This window comes from Euleptes europaea, chromosome 5, assembly GCF_029931775.1.
Source record: "Euleptes europaea isolate rEulEur1 chromosome 5, rEulEur1.hap1, whole genome shotgun sequence".
Taxonomy (NCBI): Eukaryota; Metazoa; Chordata; class Lepidosauria; order Squamata; family Sphaerodactylidae; genus Euleptes; species Euleptes europaea.
Window position 1 is genome coordinate 6,829,954 of NC_079316.1, and position 12,484 is coordinate 6,842,437.

The following is a 12,484-nucleotide window of genomic DNA, read 5'->3' on the forward strand; positions in this document are numbered from 1 at the left end:
CTGACGACCAACTAGTCCATGTAGCAGGCAAGGGCACGGCAAAAGAGGCTTGGGATAGCCTAAAAACTGTCTATATACAAGACACAGCCGGTTCCCTGATATCTCTGATGAGAAGGCTCTACAGGACTGTAATGCAGCCTAGCGCGGAGACGCGCTCCTGCCGTTCGCTGCCTAGGGGCACAAAAATCGGCCCTGAAACGAAAGGCAAGCGGCACCCCTCGGACAAAGAGGGGGTGCAGGATTGGGTGCCGGTGGCGGACCCGTCATTAGAGCGGAGATCGCTGAGAAAACGGCGACTCTCGCTCTGACGGGATCCACTGAAGAGCCGGCGCCATCTTATATGACAGCAGGAGAGAGCGAGGTGGAAGCCGATTTACAAGCAAGTTTTTGAACTAACTTTATTTTATGCTTTTAATTATTTTAACTGGGGTGTGTGGCAGTGGATCTTTAATAAACTAACTCTGAACAATCTATAATTTCGTTTTGCTCTGGTTTAAAAAAGTTTGGCTTTTTGCCAGCTGACTGACGCACTTTCTTTTTACACTGAAAGACTGGAAAAGCAAACAAGATCTGTTGGAAAGCAATCAAGTGACATGGAAAAAGTTTGCTGAGATGTCATGGTGATTGTTTTTTCCCTATAATGAATTGCTACATTTGAAATTTTTTTACAACATGAACTAGAAAAGTTTTCTGCCCCACCCATCTCCTGTATCTGGATTACAATTGTTGGTTACTTTTTAGCTTCTCAATAGGTGAGAAGGAGAAGCATACTAAGGATATTCTTAAAGACACAAAACTGGTGGTACAGATTCCTCAAAGAAGAGCTTCAGCATCACAAATTACACCTAAACAGTCTCCAGTGGCAACAACATCTGTAACTGCAAAGATGTCTTCAAAAACCAAGCCTGAAGTGACACTGAATGCTTTATATGATCTCCTATCAAAGACTCATCAAGATGTTGCAGAAATGAAGAAGCTATCCCAGAATACAATGACTACATCTCAGAATTCGGTTGCTATAGCTGCTTTGCAAGATACAATTTCATCCCTGACTGTTAGACAAGATAGGGTGGAAACCAAGCTTAAAAAGACAACACAAGAAACTAAAGAAATTAAGAAGAAGGTGGATACCCTTGAGATGTCACTAGCACCAGTAACTGAGAGAGAAGAAATTCAACAAGACCAAATGGCGATGATGGAATATAAGATTAAAGAATCTTCCCTGCGCATACGCGGATTGAGAGAAAAAATTGAAGACCGGGATTTGCGTAGATATCTGACAGTACTCCTAGCAGATTTTCTACAGGAATCTGAAGAAGTTATAGAAGGGATGATTGTAACAGCTTACAGAATAAACTCTGCATATGCAACCAGAAATAAAGTTCCAAGGGATTGCCTACTTCAACTATTTTCAAGGAGTCATCGTGATTTGATACTCAACACTCACTACAAGACAAAGCTTAAAGTTGGAGATGAGTCTCTGCGACTGATGAAAGAAATACCTGCTAGATTGCTGAGGAAGAGGAAAGATTTCATGGAGATTGTTCAACGCTTGAGATTTAATGGAATACAATTCAGATGGGAATATCCAAAAGGCATTTCTTTCATTTTCAAGGAAAAAAGATTCAAGTATACAGAATTGGACAAGGCTGAACAGTTTTTGAGGAGATATGATGCTGAATTGGCTAAACCAAGTAAGCCAACTAAACAAGTTAAAACTAGAGAATCTCCAGAAGAAGAAAAGGCAGATGAAGCATCTGGAGGAGGAGAATTGCCAATAGATTCATCAGAAGAGTCGCCAATTGAAGATACTGGTTGAACAAAAAACTGGGGATGGGAAAGGGGGCAGGATAAGAGTTAAAGTTTGATAATTTTGATGTATAATGGATCTAACTGAATTTTGATATGTTACAGGTTTTATCTTGGAACATTAATGGATTGAATTCTCCCAACAAAAGAAGCAAAATATACCATCACTTACAAAAAACTAAGGCTAATATTATTTGTTTACAGGAGACACATATACTCCCAAAGGATATATTTAGATTAGAAAATTCTAGGTTGGGTACACTCTTTACGACATGTAATGGCACAAAAAAAATTAATGGTGTAGCGATGTATTTACCTTCATTATTTGAACCAAAACTAATATATCAGGACATAGAGGGTAGAATTTTAATGGTGGAAATAATATGTGATTTTCAGAAGATTCTACTTGTGGGAATATATGATCCTAACTCTAATCAAAAATTATTCTATGATAAATTGGCAAGGATAATGGCGGAATATGCTACAGATAAAATGATATGGATGGGGGATTTTAATGGAGTAATGGTACCTAAGTTAGACAGATCTGGTAAGAAGAAAAAAGCAAATAATGAGAAAAATTACCGGCTAATTTTGAAGATCTTATAGATCAATGGGATATGTTTGATGTCTGGAGAATGACAAATGGCAATAAGAAAGGATATACTTTTTTTTCACAGAGACATCTCTCATATTCTAGGATAGATATGTTATGGCTCTCGAAAAGTTTGATAATTAATTCAGAAGATTCAGAGATACTCCCTAGGATATTATCTGATCATAATGCTGTAACAGTAAAGATTAAAATAGGGGAAAGGAGGTATAAACCCTGGAGAATTAATGATTTTCTTTTAAAAAATACTAAAATAGTGGACAAAGTGAAGATGGAGATATTGAATTACTTTAAGGAAAATATAGGAAAGGGCACACGAGAAGATATTATTTGGGATGCTGGTAAGGCGGTAATTAGAGGAATATTAATTCAGCAAAATATAAGATGGTATAGGGAAAAGGAGAAAAAGAAAAAGGAGATGTTAGAAAAAATAAAACAAGGAGAAAGGCATCTTAGCAGAATACATGAAAAAACAGCTAAACAAATTCAGCAGGCTCTGATAAGAAAATATCAGCATCAATATGAATTCTTAATTACGGAGGAAATTGAACGGAAAATTATGTATAATAAACAAAGATTCTTTGAACATGCTAATAAACCGGGTAAAATGTTAGCATGGCAACTGAAGCAAAAATATAAAAAAGTATTAATAACTCAAATAAAAAGGAAAGGTAAGATAACAAGAGAAAAGGATGAGATAATAGATACATTCGTGGAGTTTTATATGAATTTATATAAAAAAAATAAGGTGTCAGAAATAGAAATAGATTCATATCTTAACAAATTGGATCTGGGGAAAATTTCCCAGGAAGATAAAGAAAGTTTAGATTTACCAATAACTAAAGAGGAATTAGATGATGTAATAAATAAGAGTAAATTAAATAAATCTCCAGGACCGGATGGCTTTACTGCAAATTATTACAAAGTATTTAAAGATCAATTATCTCCTCACTTAATAGAAGTGATGAATATAACATTAATAAAGGGTATTATTCCTCAAACATGGAAACAAGCAAATATAGCACTGATACCAAAACCAAATTCAGATTTATTAGAAGTTAAAAATTACAGACCGATTTCATTATTAAATACAGATTATAAATTATTTGTTGCAATTTTAGCTCTGAGATTAAAAAAGGTATTGAATCAATTAATACATGAAGATCAGGCAGGATTTTTACCAGGAAGACTACTTAGTCAAAATGTAAGGATGGTGATAGATATTTTGGAATATGCAGAACAAGATACAACACCTTTAGCTTTGATATTTTTGGATGCGGAAAAAGCGTTTGATAATGTTAACTGGCAGTTTATGAGTAGAGTGTTAGAATTTATGGATTTTGGGGATAATTTCAAAACTGCTATAAGAAGTGTATATACTCAACAAACAGCTAATTTGATAATAAATGGAACATTATCACCGAATATTGAAATCCAAAGGGGAACGAGACAGGGATGTCCTCTTTCTCCTTTGTTGTTTATATTAGTATTAGAAATGTTATTGAATATTCTTAGAAAAACGGATGAAATAACTGGAGTGCGAATAGGGAGAAATCAATATAAATTGAGAGCTTATGCAGATGATTTAGTTTGTATTTTGAGTGATCCGATTGAACAAATTGATAGATGGAATAAAATATTGGAGGTTTATGGAAAGCTTTCAGGATTTAAAATTAATAAAATGAAAACTAAAATATTGGTTAAAAATATGACTCTTTCACAACAACAAATATTAATCCAAAAGACAGGTTTTACTATAGAACATAAAATTAAGTATTTGGGTATATGGTTATCGAATAATAATCTTAACTTATTTCAATTTAACTATGTAAATCAATGGCAACAGATTAAGAAAGATTTGATAAGTTGGGAAAAAATTCCATTATCACTATGGGGAAGAATTTCAGTAATAAAAATGATGTTGTTACCTAAAATGCTTTTTTTGTTTCAAAATTTACCAATCTTGAAAGGAACACGGATATTTGAAGACTGGAAGAAGGATATTATGAGATTTATCTGGGGTAAAGAAAGACACAGAATTGCATATAATAATTTAATAGAGTTAAAGGAAACAGGAGGTTTGGGATTACCTGATTTGAAAATGTATTATCATGCAGCTTGTTTTACTTGGATTAAAGATTGGGTCCTCCTAGAGAATCTGAAACTATTAGAATTAGAAGGGTTTAAATTAAGGTTTGGGTGGCATGCATATTTATGGTATGATAAAGAGAAAGTGAATAAAGATTTCAATTCCCATATTATACGGAAAAACTTAATATTAATTTGGAAGAAATATAAGGACTATTTAGAAAATAAAACACCTGGATGGATTAATCCCATAGAAGCATTTTTGAGAAGAGGTGCACATTTAAATTTAAATGGTAATAATTATAGAGAGTTGATAGAATTTAAAGATGGGTCATGGATAATGAGATCATGAGAAGAACTTCAGATTAAAGATTGGTTTATGTATTATAAATTAAAAGATATATTTAATAAAGATATTAAAGTGGGCTTTAACCATTCTAAATCTATTTTTGAGATAATATTATATAAAGGTAATAAAGGAATGATAGGAAGGATTTATAAATTATTAATAGAGATGAATTTAGAACAGGAAAGGATCAAATTGGTGATGGTAAAATGGATGAGAGACCTTGGATATAATATAGATTTGGAGATATGGGAAAATTTATGGAAAAAGGAATTTAAATTTACTATTTCGAATGAAATAAAAGAAAATTTATACAAAATGTTTTATAGATGGTACATAACTCCAGTGTTATTGAGTAAGATGAAAAAAGAAGAAAAAGCGTTATGCTGGAAATGTGGTAAAGACACTGGAACTTTTATGCATGTATGGTGGTCTTGCAAAAAAATTAAAAGATTTTGGTGCTTAGTTTTGAATGAAACAAATAATCTGATTAATGCAAAAATTAAAAAAGACCCTGCTTTTTGTCTATTAGGAATCCCAAGAAAAGGTTTAGATAAAGCTGATAGAGTCATATGCCAATATAGTTTTGCTGCAGCAAGAATTATTATTGCTAAAAAATGGAAGCAAACAAATAAACCTTCAATTAAAGAATGGAGGGAAAAATTATGGTTTTATATGCGGATGGCAAAGATTACAGATTTTTTACATGGTAAAGGTTTGGAAGAATTCAAACATACTTGGTTAAAAGCCGCCGCATATTGGGATAAACTGGCAAAAACGGATTTTAAAGCTATATTTAACGAATTATAGTTTAATGTGATGTTTAAGTAAGAAGTAGAATAACAGGTTGTTTTTATTTACTGTCACAACACTTTGCCGGAAGTCCAATGGTGAAGGGCACTTTGGTGGGTGGTAGGTTATGACGCATTATAGACCACTGGTTTTTTTTTTTAAAGAATAGATAGCAATTATTAATGTATTAGCATAGGTCTTAATACTGCGTTGTATATTTTTTTTTCTTTTTGGTTATGTTTGTATTGTTTTGTTTTTTTGCATATATTATTATTATTATTATTTTCTTTATTTTTTTCTCTTTTTTTGTATTCTTTATTAAAAATTCAATAAAAAAATATTTTAAAAAAAAGGACTGTAATGCAGCCTCAACAGACAGTGAGAGCTCATTTAAATTCACTTGCAACTTATTTCCAATTGCTGGCACAGAGGGGAAAACAAATACCTGACCAGGATCAAGTTTTCATTGTGTTAAGCTACCTGACTGAGAGATTTGACCCGCTCATATCTGCGTTGGAATCTGTTGATGCGGCCAAATTAACGTGGGGGTATGTAACTGGGAGACTGCTTGAAGAAGAGTCTCGTTACCAGCAAAGGGAGTTGGCAGTCATCCAGACCGGGAGCAGTGCCAAGTCAGAAGCAAGTTCTCACAGCAGCTGCAGGCCCAAGGTCGTTGAAACCTGTAAGCCGGGAAATGTAGCACTACGCGTGAGGAGATGTTTTACCTGTGGCTTTACAGAGCATTTGAAAAGATTTTGCCCAGCAGCAAAGAAAGGCAGAGGAGGGAAGAAACTTTCATCCAACTACACCCAGCAAGCAACAGTGGTGAGACTGGCAGCAGACAGCAAGCAAGAGACATGGATTATCGACTCTGGAGCTTCAGCTATCTTTGTAAATGATAAGAAACTGTTAATGAACTCACAGCAATCGTCTTTGGGACATGTAAGTTTGGCAGATGGACGTTCAGCTACTGTAACATGCCAAGGGAGTGTGATGTTTGAGTGTTTAAATCATTGTTTTGATAATGTTCTCTGTGTGCCCTCCCTAGAGACAAACTTACTTAGTATAAGTGTCTTAGATGCAGCTGGATTCTGTGTAACGTTTAAGGATAAGAGCTGCAATATTCTAAAAGAGAACAATGTGATGGCAGTGGGAAAGCTCACAGACAGTGTATACGTGCTTGGAAATAAATCAGTTAAAGCACAAGCTGTTACAAATAAGAGTCCCCATCACAAATGCATTCATTTATTGCATCGCAGGTTAGCTCACATTGGCTGGGGCACTTTAAATAAAACTCTTGCCCTGTTAGGCAAAGAGAAAGTGGAAGGATGTAAGACATATCTGGATTGTGATGTGTGTAAGCAAAGCAAGTCAAAAGCACATCCAGTGGCCAAGAAAAGTGAAAGAATGTCTGATACTCCTTTAAAGATTGTACACACCGATTTAGTGGGCCCGTTCCCAAATAGCATTTCTAAGAGAAGATTTCTGCTTGTCTTAGTTGATGATGCCACAAGATTTACATGGGTGTACCCACTGGTGAAAAAATCAGAAGTGTGTGAGCAATAAAAATGTGGGCAAAGAATGTACAACGACAACTAGGGCATACTATTTGTAAAATCCAAAGTGATTTTGGTGGGGAGTACATGTCTGGTGAACTGGATAAGTGGTTCAAAGCCCAAGGGATAGAACATAGAGTTGCTAACGTGGCCATGCCAAAGGAGAGTGGAGTGGCCAAAAGAAAGGCTGGAATATTGTAAACCATGATCTAATCAATGTTGACTGATGCACAAATGTCTATGGTGTTTTGGGCTGAAGCAGCCAAGAATGTGTGCTATAGATTGAATAGAGTTTGGACCAGTGCAACTGATAATATTCCCTATAAGGCTTTATATCAGGGGTCCTCAAACTTTTTAAACAGGGGGCCAGTTCACTGTCCCTCAAACACTGTTGGGGGCCGGACTGTTTCGGGGGAGGAGGCGGCGGCGCGAGGGGGCTCTCCGGAAAAGCATCCTCCTTACAAGCCCGGTCATTCCCCCTGTAGTGGTTAAGAGTGGTGGTTGGGAGCGGGGACTCTAGAGAACCGGGTTTGATTCCCCACTCCTCCATGTGAGAAGCGGAGGCTAATCTGGTGAACCTGGTTGGTTTCCCCACCCCTACTCACGAAGCCAGCTGGCTGACCTTGGGCAAGTTACAGCTCTGTTAGCGCTCTCTCAGCCCCACCTGCCTCACAGGGAGTCTGTTGTGGGAGGGTATGGGAAGGGGATTGTAAGGCAATTTGAGTCTCCCTTTAGTGGTAGAGAAAGTTGGCATGTAAAAACCAAGGCCATTTATTCATGGAAGGGTTTGCCTTGGATTTGCCGCTCTCCAGATGCACATTTTCCCCATCCGAATTCTCCAAACTCTCCCCTGGGGTGGGGGGGGGAATTTACTTTTGAGTTCTGAGAATTCAGATGGGGAAAATGTGCATCTGGAGAGCGGCAAATCCAAGGCAAAACCTCCTGTGCATAAATGGCCACAAGTCTTTTTCTTCTCCCTGGAGATATGCCCAGCCCCCCCCCCCAAGGGGCCCCTACAATTACCTCCAGGCCACAAGGATACCCCCAGGAGGAGAGAGAGCCCCGAGCCGTGAGAACGCTGCCAACTGTGGCCAAAACAGGAACGCCAGGACAGGAAGGGGGCGACTGGGCGGCGTGCGAGGCAGCAAGACGCCTCGCGCACCCAGGAAAGGAGGTTTTGGGCCTGGGAGGGAGAGGGGGAAGGGGGCGACCGGGCGGCACGCGAAGCAGCAAGATGCCTTGTGTGCCAAGGAAAGGGGTTTTGGGCTGGAGAGGGAGCAGGGAAGGGGGCGACTGGGGCGGGAGGGAGGCTTCCAGTTGTGCGTACACAGCCAGGAAGCCCAGAAAAGCTCTGGGGAGGGGGGCAAGGGGGGACTGGCTTCCTTGGTCCCCGGGCCGGACAAAAGCCCTCCGGGGGCCGGATCCGGCCCTCGGGCCTTAGTTTGAGGACCCCTGCTTTATATGGTAAAAATCCTAACTTGGATCATATCAGTATTTTTGGTACCCATGCATGGGTTAATATCCCACTGAAGCAACGTAGAAAAGGTGGTGCCAAGGCCAAAAAGTTAACATTTCTGGGATATCAAACAGGAATGAAAGCTTACAGATTTGCTGACAGTCACAATTCACTGAGTTTCAGTCGATCAGCTAATTTCTGTGAGGCCAAGGTACATGCAAATGAAATACCATCTACTGTGTTATTGCCTATGCATACTGAAACAGAAAATATGCCAGAAATAAAGCAGGAGGTACAGACACTAGTGCATTCAGATTCAGAGAGTGTGCAAAGTGCAGACCAAGGCACAGATCAGAGGGAAGTACCTAGGGTATCCTCTAGATCAACAAAAGGTATCCCCCCTCATAGGTATGGCGTGATAAATCATGTATTTGTAAAGGTGCCAAATAGTTACAATGAGGTGTTAACTATGAATACTGAACAGAAAAATGCTTGGCTGAAAGCTATGGAGGCGGAATATAACTCTTTGGTGTCTAACAAGGTGTTTTCATTGAGTTACCAACTGACAGAAAAGCTTTGGGATGTCGATGGCTGTATAAACTCAAAAACCTGCCGGACGGCAATGTCAAATGCAAGGCAACACTTGTAGCTAGGGGTTTTGCACAGACTGAAGGACAGGATTATTATGAATCATATGCACCCACTATTCGCATGGAGACAATTCGAATAGCATTAACCAAAGCAGGAACTGAAGGAATGTTTGTGCATCATTTGATTTTGACAGAGCTTACTTAAATGCACCCATAGAGGAAGAGCTGTATTTAGAACAAATTCCTGGATTTAAGTGTCAAAATATACAAACAGTGCTAAGGTTACACAAGGCATTGTATGGTTTGAAGCAATCAGGACGTGCCTGGAATATGTTTGAAAGATGCTTTGACTAAGAAAGGGTTTAAACAAAGTGTATCAGATCCTTGTCTGTACATTATAAGTATACATAATCAAACCTGTTACTTACTTATTTTTGTGGATAATGTGTGTATAATATATCATACAAAAGAACAGTTAAAGTGGTTTGAAGAAACTATACAAGAATCATTTAAAATGAAGCATCTCGGGCCAATTCAAAACTACCTGGGAGAGCATGTAACAAGAAATGCAGATGGTTGGTTTGAGTTGAGGCAAGAAACCAAAATCATACTGAATAAGTATGGCATGAGTGAAGCTCATGACATTACAACCCCTATGACAACCAGTTATAATAGAGAGCCGGATGGTGAATTGTTCCAACACAAACAGCTGTATCAATCTTTAATGGGATCACTATTATATATTTGTTGTTGGACAAGGCCTGATATATGTATTGCAATACATTGGTTGTGCAGAAAACTAGCTTGTCCTTATCAGAAGGACTGGGTGGCAGCTAAAAGAGTTCTCCGGTACTTAAAGGGGACAATGTCACACAAACTGATGCTAAAGGCAAATGACCAAACAGCTTTGAAATGTTACAGTGATGCTAGTTGGGGTGATTACATTGATGGGAAATCTACATCAGGGTATGTGATATATGTATTGGGAGTGTTGATACAATGGAAGTCCATAAAACAGACTCATGTGTCAACAAGTTCATGTGAAGCGGAGTATTCAGCGTTAAGTGATTGCATAGTTCAAACAGAGTGGTATATGCAATTGCTGAAAGACTTAAATGTGAACTGTCAACTACCAATAAAGATAATGTGTGATAATACTGCGGCACAACAACTAGCACAGGATCAAGGTGTACGTACCAGAAGTAAGCACATTAACATAAGGTATCAGAATGCAAGAAATGCTGTGAGCAATGGATATGTAAAATTGCAGCATTGTAACACTGATGAAAATGTGGCAGATATTTTCACAAAATGTTGATCTGCAGAATTGAGTATGTCAAACTTTGACTAGGGAGGCGTGACAACATATGTAATGTGTAGCTAGTCAGCAGTTTGGACATAAATTACACTGATCTAAAGTGACAGCTAGTTTCATGTGACTAAGCCAGCCAGAACCGGTTTAGGTGGCGTGAGCAGCCTGAGAAGGGAATTTCCAGAATGACTCACCATGACACAGCAATTGTATATGATTGGTCAATTGTATGGATGTAAATGTATATAAGTCCATGATATATGTACAGAAGTGCGGTGGAGAGAAAATACATGTTTGGCGGAGCAGTTTGTTGGAGAGAACTGCATCCTGACTGTGTAAATATTGTAAATAAATTGTATAAAGCTGTTCTGGGGTGGACTGAATTGCTGCCAGGTATACTCCTGCATTCCAGCTCAGCTGCGCACGTCGGGGGGGGGGGGGGGCGGTGGCAGGGGAAAGAACCCAGGACTTCATCAAGTGAACCTCATAGTTCAAAGGGGACCCCCACGGTGTCACTTGTTGGAAGGGCAGGCAAGGCCCAAAGGCATCTGGGTGACAGCTGTAGGAAAGGGCCTTTGGCCTCCTCCAGCTTCGCTGTCCTTAAGTACCCCCCCCCCAACCTTTTCCTGGAATATCCAATATTTATGGATACAGCTGTCCCTCATAAGCCACAGCTGAGCTCAGCCCCGGAAAGAGTTTCTGAGCTGCCCAGATTTCAGGCCCCAGAAGGCCTCCCTCCCCTCCCCTCCTTTCCCAGCACAATTTATCAGTCTACCAAACAACGAGTTGCTGAGAAGTGAAGCAGCAATCCTCCATGGCGATTCCTTCCTAATTCCCTGGAAATAACCAAGAAGGATACTCAAAATGATACATTGCTGCTATTCACTATTTGGATCCATGCTCCATCCCGATGGCAGCCATTTGCACGTACGGCACCTATGAAAGAGCCTTACCCAGAGAGGCCACGCTCCCATAGTTCTCCAGCATGACTTCCTTGTAAAGAGCTCTTTGGCCTGGATCCAGCAGGGCCCACTCTGCCTCGGTGAAATGCACGGCCACCTCCTCAAAGGAAACCGGAGACTGAAAGAAAAAGCAGATTCCCTCGACAGAGATCAAGCCAGGCAGAGATGGCTCTCTGGAAAGAGGCAGGATGGAGAGCTTGGCATGGGTAAAGGGCCTCTTTCACTTGAACACCGGGCAGCAACTGCAGGAGCAACCCTCCCCCCACCCCAAGAAAGGAAGGGGGACTCATCTCCCGTACCTGGACCAGAGGTGAAGCAGCCGCTTCCACACCTCTGCAAAGATGACCGCTTAACAGCTTCTCTACACTGCCTGCAAGGGAGACAACACAGGAAGGAAGAATGTTAGCCTAGCTTTCCTATTTCATTTACTTGTTTAAATCTTGCTTCGCGCACACCCATTTCCAGGATGTTTGTATTACTTGATTTTTGTGCTGTCGAGTCACAGATGGCTTATGGCGGCCCTGTAGGGTTTTCAAGGCAAGAGACGTTCGGAGATGATTTGCCATTGCCTGCCTCTGCGTCACAGCCCTGGTGTTCCTTGGAGGTTGCCCTGCCAAATACCAACCAGGGCCGACCTTGCTTAGCTTCTGGCCTCTGATGAGATCAGGCTCGCCTGGGGCTATCCAGGTCAGGGCATGCATTATGTGCACTCAAGAACATTCAGGGTTCAGCTGAATGCAACATCAATGTGACATAAATCTGTCTTGGCCCTCCATGAATCTGTCTACTTCTCCTTCTAGTGAATGACCATCACTACATCCTGTGGTACCTAGTCCCACAAGCTCAATCTGTGTTGTGTGCACACCCATTTCTTTTTCTGCCCCACAGCTTCACCATGTGTCCTAATCCCATCCAGCCACAAAGCACCCTTACCTTGTGAGGGGGCATCTTGGAGATGCTCCT